Genomic DNA, 7033 nt, shown 5'->3' with positions numbered 1-7033 from the left:
GTGTATACAGTATACCCTTTGAGAACCAACAATTAGGTATTGAGAAAGAGTATATCGGAGTAACCAGAAGAAACCTGAAAGTACGACTAAAGGAGCACAAATATAGTATAAATAAAAAACTGAATAGTACGATATTAGCAAGTATGGCACAGGCAGACGGATCAGTAGTCAAATGGGATGAAGCCAAGATTGTTAGGACGGGACACTCACCTTCCATCGCAATGGAAATGGAGAAAATAGAGATTTACAGAAGTAAGATGAGGGACAGATGCCTAAATGCAAAAGATGCAAAAGCATTACCAACGGCTTGGAAATATAAAATTGAGAAAAATATGGGTTTTAATAATCCATAAACATTTTCATGTTCTGGAGTTTTTAGTATTTCAAACTCAAAGTTATAAATTTTCTTTTATTTTATTGTTAAATTGAAACGCGATTTTTAGATTACATTTTATCATATATTTAGTTTAATTTATTTATTATACATAAAAGTTGTAATAAGTTCAAATTCAAACGAATTTCGAACGAATGATTCCATTACAACGAAAACTATTAAAACCTGAAGATGGCCTATACGAATTGGCCGAAAACGTTTGGAATAAACAAAAATAACTCGGCAAAAAATTCAGGTGTGTGTGATTTATTATTTTTTTTTTATGTAAATGCCACTACATAATACAGTTGTATTTATTTACCAAAACAATTGACATTTCATTTTTATATGGAGAATATACAAAAATAACGTCAAATTGATGTAAACATATTTGCTATTCTAACAGTAGAAATGCATACTAGGGTGAACAGGTAATAGTTGATATTACGAAAGATGACGCAAATAAATTAGTTTAAACGAAATATTGTTTATGGCGATATGAAATTTTCACTTACAAAAGAAAATGTCATTATTATTTAAAGTATTCAAGGTACTGAGCTTTTCATAAACGAATTATATTTGAAAAATTTTTTTCCTACCGTTTACAAAATAAATCAAACTTTTCGCCATTTATTTAATGAACAGATAATACTGTACATAAATTTACTCTAATATGAATCGAGTCTGTTTAGAATCTTTCTCGGAAAGCTGCTTGTACATGGAAAACTTTTGTTGGGAGACCTACAGTACATGTTAGCTTGATGCGTGTTCATGGTTTCTGATACACAATATTTTTTAACTCTCCGTCCTGTGGGCACTAAGAGGGTCTCTTTTTGCAAGCCCACAATGGGGCTGCCGGATGGTGGGGGACGGGGCCCGACATATCCGAACGGACCACCCCCGAAAAATTCCTGGGGATTTTGCGACCCGTTCGGATTCGAGCCCGGGTCCCCCAGAGCAGTAGGATGCCACCTTGACCGCTCGGCCCCGGCCGCTAGACAAAGTGCTAGCAACCATATACTGGAACCACATTTTCCTTCTACCGTCAGTGGTGTATTTTCCAGAAAATCTATAAGCGTATTAACAAGAAAATCTTCAAATCGTTGTCAATTCAAAGGAATTAAATATAATTTGTTCTTCGGTTTTTTTTATCTCCAATGACATCACACCAGGTATTAATATTCCACGTGTACCGATTGTCCATTTCTCTAAGCCAGTATAGATCCTCTGCTGTCCATTATTGAACAATGTGGATATTAGCATCCCCGTTGTTAATGAATATCGTTTAATTGGACCGCAAAAAAAAAGTCGGTGGAAAAGAGAATTTCTGTTTAGCCTCCAATGACAGAACTTGACGCTATCCTTAAGATCAATGTCGCAAAGTTGAATTCTTGAAAATCGTTAATGAACAGTTAATAAAACTGTTACACTTGATAATTGATACACTGTTACGTAAAATTAATGCATTCCATTGTTATTCAAAATGCTTCAAACACTTGAACGGTTCATACCAGAATCTAAAGATATTTTTCAAATGAAATCATGAGGGTTAACCTAACTGCAGCTAGAGCATCTACCATTTTTCATATTTCTGACTTTCTGTTTAATATGTCGATAGCGATTCTCATACACAGGTCGCCAAATGTTGAAATACATAACGGAGTAATAAGTTAGATCTGGATTTCTTTGGGCGCAGAGACGTTCCGCAGCCCTGAAATGTATATTCATCCAATATCATTATGTCGAAAGCGCCTCCATTACTGTAAGACATAATTTTCTTGTGATAAGTGAATGTTTGTGAAATTACCCAAAACAAATAGATACAAAGACTGAAAGCTACAAAAGTCAACAGACAATCTATTATATTTTTTAATTAGCGAAACATGGTTGTTTATTATGTAAATGTGATTAGTAAATATAAGAAGTAAAGTTTGGTTTATTTTAACGGTATAAGATAAAAAATTTTTCTAATAAAGTTTTTTTTTTTTTTTTTACGAAAACCTATATCCAACGATATCCGATTCGACCGATGTTCCGATATGCAAATTAAGAAGAATCAGGGCCCACTGGTCCTATTTCTGCTGAGTTCTGATTCACGACAATGTCCTCAATCGATTTGGGCTTTAACCATAAAGTTTTTCAAATTTCTCGACGAATGGTTTTCAAGAAAAACATGTGATAAGGGCGTCCGAAACACACTGTGATAATGTTTTACTTGGTGTTCTAAAACAGTTGTATCCAAACTTTTCTTTTGCCAGGCCAAATTACGAATAAGTTGTAGATAGGTTGGTAAAATATACGTTCTTTGCTTCCCCATAAGAATTACATTTTAGAGCAAAAATTTCAATGGTTGCAAATTGAGATAATGATGATCATACAGTAGTTATGCATTTAGATGTGAACGAATCGTCATAATTTTTCTATGAATGTTTTAAAGACTATTCGCTATTATTATTATTATTATTATTATTGTTGTTGTTGTTTTATCCTTAATTACTTATTTTTAGCACTTTCTAAAAGCCACATTTCGTTTAGTTATCACTTATTAATGTTTTGAATTTATATATATATTTTTATCTTAATTTCTGATATAGATAACTGTATTGTTACAGCTAGTTTTTGTTTGAATACCTTTTTCAATGCTTGCTGTTTCAATATTCCCTCCTATCTGCTTTTTAATTTAATGAAATCACTCATTAAAACGTCTTTTTTTCTTACGTTTTCAATGATGCACTGTACTTATCTAACAGCATTACCATACAAACCAAACATCAACTAGTTTTGAGGTAATTAATTTTTTTTTCGTCGTTTTGTAACTCTTTTGCCCTGTGAGCACTACGAGATCTTATAAATCATACCGATTATGGATTTGACTAATCATACAATGAGGCGGCCGAGTAGCAAGCTCATCCTAAAGTTGCTCGCCCGGATACAATCCCGGATCCTTCAGAGCAATAGGATAACCAGAAACAACTCGTAGCGTTATTTAGTATCATGGTGTAAGAAATTAATAGACTGTTGATAATGCCATTTGCTAAAGGATAAATAAAGCGTTTCTCGAGAAACAATACCAACGGGAAATAATGACGTAAAATATAACTGAACTACCATTATTTGGCTAGCTAGCCACACGAAAACACACTTCAGGACATATCGACGTTCAGATATTAATAGCAAAGATACAGAAAGTATTCTCCTTCTTATTTCATAAAAATAATTAGACCTAATTGCTATTTAAAGATCGTCCGATTTCTGTATATTTTTATCCATAATAATAGTCTTTTTTTAAAATATATATTTAAGAAATGCAAAGCTGTCGATCTTAACTTCGCTATTCATTTCTAGCGTCAATTTAAATTTAGGAGGGAGGAGATCGCATCTATATGTATAATATAGATTCACAATAGATGCAGATTCACAATAGGCATGGATAAAATCAAGAATTTAATAGAATNTTTAAGAGACATCAATAGTATAAAAATTTAAAGCTTTTTGTGATTTTTTGTAGAATGACCTAAATTATGTAATCCAGTTTTTTTTTCCATTAAAAGATGTAACAAATTTGCAATATATTTTGTATGTTGAATGTTAGATTGGTATCATTATAATTTTGTTTGAAAGTGTGTTCATTTTTCTAAATTTTATTATTTTAAATCAAAATGCTCATTTTTTATTATTTTTCTCTACATTTTATTTTTATAAATTAAAATGCTCGTGTTTATTATATTATGGTAAATTTCAAATTTCTATTTTTCAAAATTAAGAAAAATTTGTCATCTGTTAGTGTGATAAATTAGGTGGAAATAGTTGTTTTAAAATGAAAAATTATATAAAGCTGAAATAAAAAGTTACATACAAAGTTGAATACTTACAATAGCTTTAAATTATAGGAATTTTATAGTTATAGATTTGTAATTTGTTTAAAATACAAAATAGATATCCTTAAAAGTATATTTTGACTTCAAGATTTGAAGTTTTGGAAATGTGCACTTCAAAGCAAAAATCAAAATTCCATTTATTTTGCAAAACAATTTTATTACTACAATTTTCAGATTTTGTTTAGTAGTAAAGGGACATCAGTGAATCTAATTATATAGTTGTTATTAAGATATTCATTTGAAAGTAATATATTTTATTTGCTAATTTTTTTGTAAATTTTTATCATAATCATTAGTGTGATTGAATCAATTATTTATTCAATCATAAGAACTAATTGGTGATTGATTTTTTTTTTTTTTTTACATCAGATTTTAGTGTATTTTAGAAAGTGGCAGGATAAGTTTAATTTGTATCAAAATAAAAAATTCTAAGCAATAGTTTTGCTAGATGATAAGCCTTAATTTTTTTTCCATGAGATATATTCATGAGATAAATATACATAATTACATATTTGTTAGTTATAATAAATTTGAATAAATGAATTCTATTTGTTATATTTCATAAATAAAAACTATGAAATGCTTTCAAGAAGTTACTTAACATTGTGCCTTTTGGAATATGTACTACATAAAAATGAGTTTTCATTGCTTATAATAACTGGGAATTGTAATGTTTTCATTATAAATATGTATCTCGTAAATGCATTTATATTAAATTTGTTTTGAATTACAGTATTGTATAGTTTGTTTTTTAAAATTCGTTTGAAAACAAAATATTAGTAACATTAGCAAAAATAGTGTCAACTTAGTTATTGAATTATAATTAGATTTACCTTAAAAATCGTTTTTTTTAAAGCTTCAAACTTTGTTTACTACTACGTTTGAAGCGTTGAAAATATCGATTTTCAAGATGGATACGCAAACATTTTGTATATATGTTACACATACATATAAAATGTAAATCACCACTACAAAATTATAAATGTCAAAATTCGAATTAAGAATGTCTTGACTATGTATGCAGTAAATTCTAACAAAACATGCGTCACCTGATAGTTACCAACAATAAACTGTAAAACATAATTACGAGAGCAATGTATGTAGTTTTTACATTACAAATTTGAATCTCTTTGAAAAAATCGGGTTCGTAATGGCCAAAGTTGATTTTTTTTGTTAGGATTCTTAGTTCTATAACATTGCTTCTTAAACTTTTTTTTATTCACGACCCCATTTGATTGTGATTTTTTTTTCGCGACCCCCCCCCCCAAAAAAAATATAAAGATATATACAAATTTGCAAAAACAATGGTGTACTACCACAGTTCACTCTTGTGTTACAATGGAACAGAGACAAATGAACACACTGAAAAGCGACAATACTACATTAGTTCCCACTATAATCAGTGTTGCTAAATCGTTTTCTCGCTGCACCAGAAGTGACACAAAGCGCAACTCACGAAACCTATGACACAAAGCGTGCCATTTTCAAACTCTCAAATTATTTTCAATATTTTGCATTAAAATCTCGCGACCCCAAATGGGGTCCAACAGACTATTAAAACAATTGGCTTTATGATGTTTTCATTGTGCCTTATACAATGTGTAGGTTTCAACGATGCATTTTTCCTTGCATTTTAGACACATTTTACAGATAAGCCAGCATTAGTCATCCATCCTTAAAAATGCGAAATTTCTACAGACTGTGTTGTTTAAAGACTAAAATTTTCATAATTTGATAGAAATATTTATTCCTTTCTGGAGTATTGTTTTTAAAAAATATCGAAAAATAAAAATGCCGATTTTCATTAAATGTTTTATTATGTCAACAAGAGGCTCACCAGAACGTAATTATAAAGTAGGTAAAATTGTCAGACAAGGAACCCATTTCAGAATGGAATTTTTTTTTTTAATCTATCTACCTTCTCAGCAATGCTATCTATTTCTAATAATAAATCACACACACCTGAATTTTTTGCCGAGTTATTTTTGTTTATTCCAAACGTTTTCGGCCAATTCGTATAGGCCATCTTCAGGTTTTAATAGTTTTCGTTGTAATGGAATCATTCGTTCGAAATTCGTTTGAATTTGAACTTATTACAACTTTTATGTATAATAAATAAATTAAACTAAATATATGATAAAATGTAATCTAAAAATCGCGTTTCAATTTAACAATAAAAATAAAAGAAAAATTATAACTTTGAGTTTGAAATACTAAAAACTCCAGAACAAGAAAATGTTTATGGATTATTAAAACCCATATTTTTCTCAATTTTATATTTCCAAGCCGTTGGTAATGCTTTTGCATCTTTTGCATTTAGGCATCTGTCCCTCATCTTACTTCTGTAAATCTCTATTTTCTCCATTTCCATTGCGATGGAAGGTGAGTGTCCCGTCCTAACAATCTTGGCTTCATCCCATTTGACTACTGATCCGTCTGCCTGTGCCATACTTGCTAATATCGTACTATTCAGTTTTTTATTTATACTATATTTGTGCTCCTTTAGTCGTACTTTCAGGTTTCTTCTGGTTACTCCGATATACTCTTTCTCAATACCTAATTGTTGGTTCTCAAAGGGTATACTGTATACACCCGGTTGGTCTTCTAAATTAATTTTGTCCTTGTCGTTTCTTAATAATCTATAAATATTGGGTGCTCTTTTATATATTATCCTTGCATTTTTGTATTTTCCTAATTCCTTCACCACCTTCTTCGTTTGTTCATTGTATGTGAACTTATTGAATGTAGTATTGTTGTTATGGTTTGGATTCGTAGCTTTTTG

The 7033-nt window shown here is 30.2% G+C and overlaps 1 protein-coding gene across 1 annotated transcript in view; it reads left to right on the top strand.

Moving 5' to 3' along the window:
• The first annotated feature begins 11 nt into the window (after positions 1-11).
• The window catches only part of LOC111642588, a 103917-nt gene continuing 96895 nt past the window's right edge, over positions 12-7033 (top strand). The window contains exon 1 of the mRNA XM_023388948.1: positions 12-629. The gene's annotated coding sequence lies outside the window, so the exon portion shown is untranslated. The remainder of the gene's footprint in view (positions 630-7033) is intronic.

The sequence above is a fragment of the Centruroides sculpturatus genome, unplaced genomic scaffold (genome assembly GCF_000671375.1).
Source record: "Centruroides sculpturatus isolate CEXI.00-Female unplaced genomic scaffold, Cexi_2.0 scaffold3, whole genome shotgun sequence".
NCBI classification, from domain to species: Eukaryota; Metazoa; Arthropoda; class Arachnida; order Scorpiones; family Buthidae; genus Centruroides; species Centruroides sculpturatus.
The sequence above is the reverse complement of the archived record's forward strand: the minus strand, read 5'-3'. Positions and strand labels throughout refer to the sequence as shown.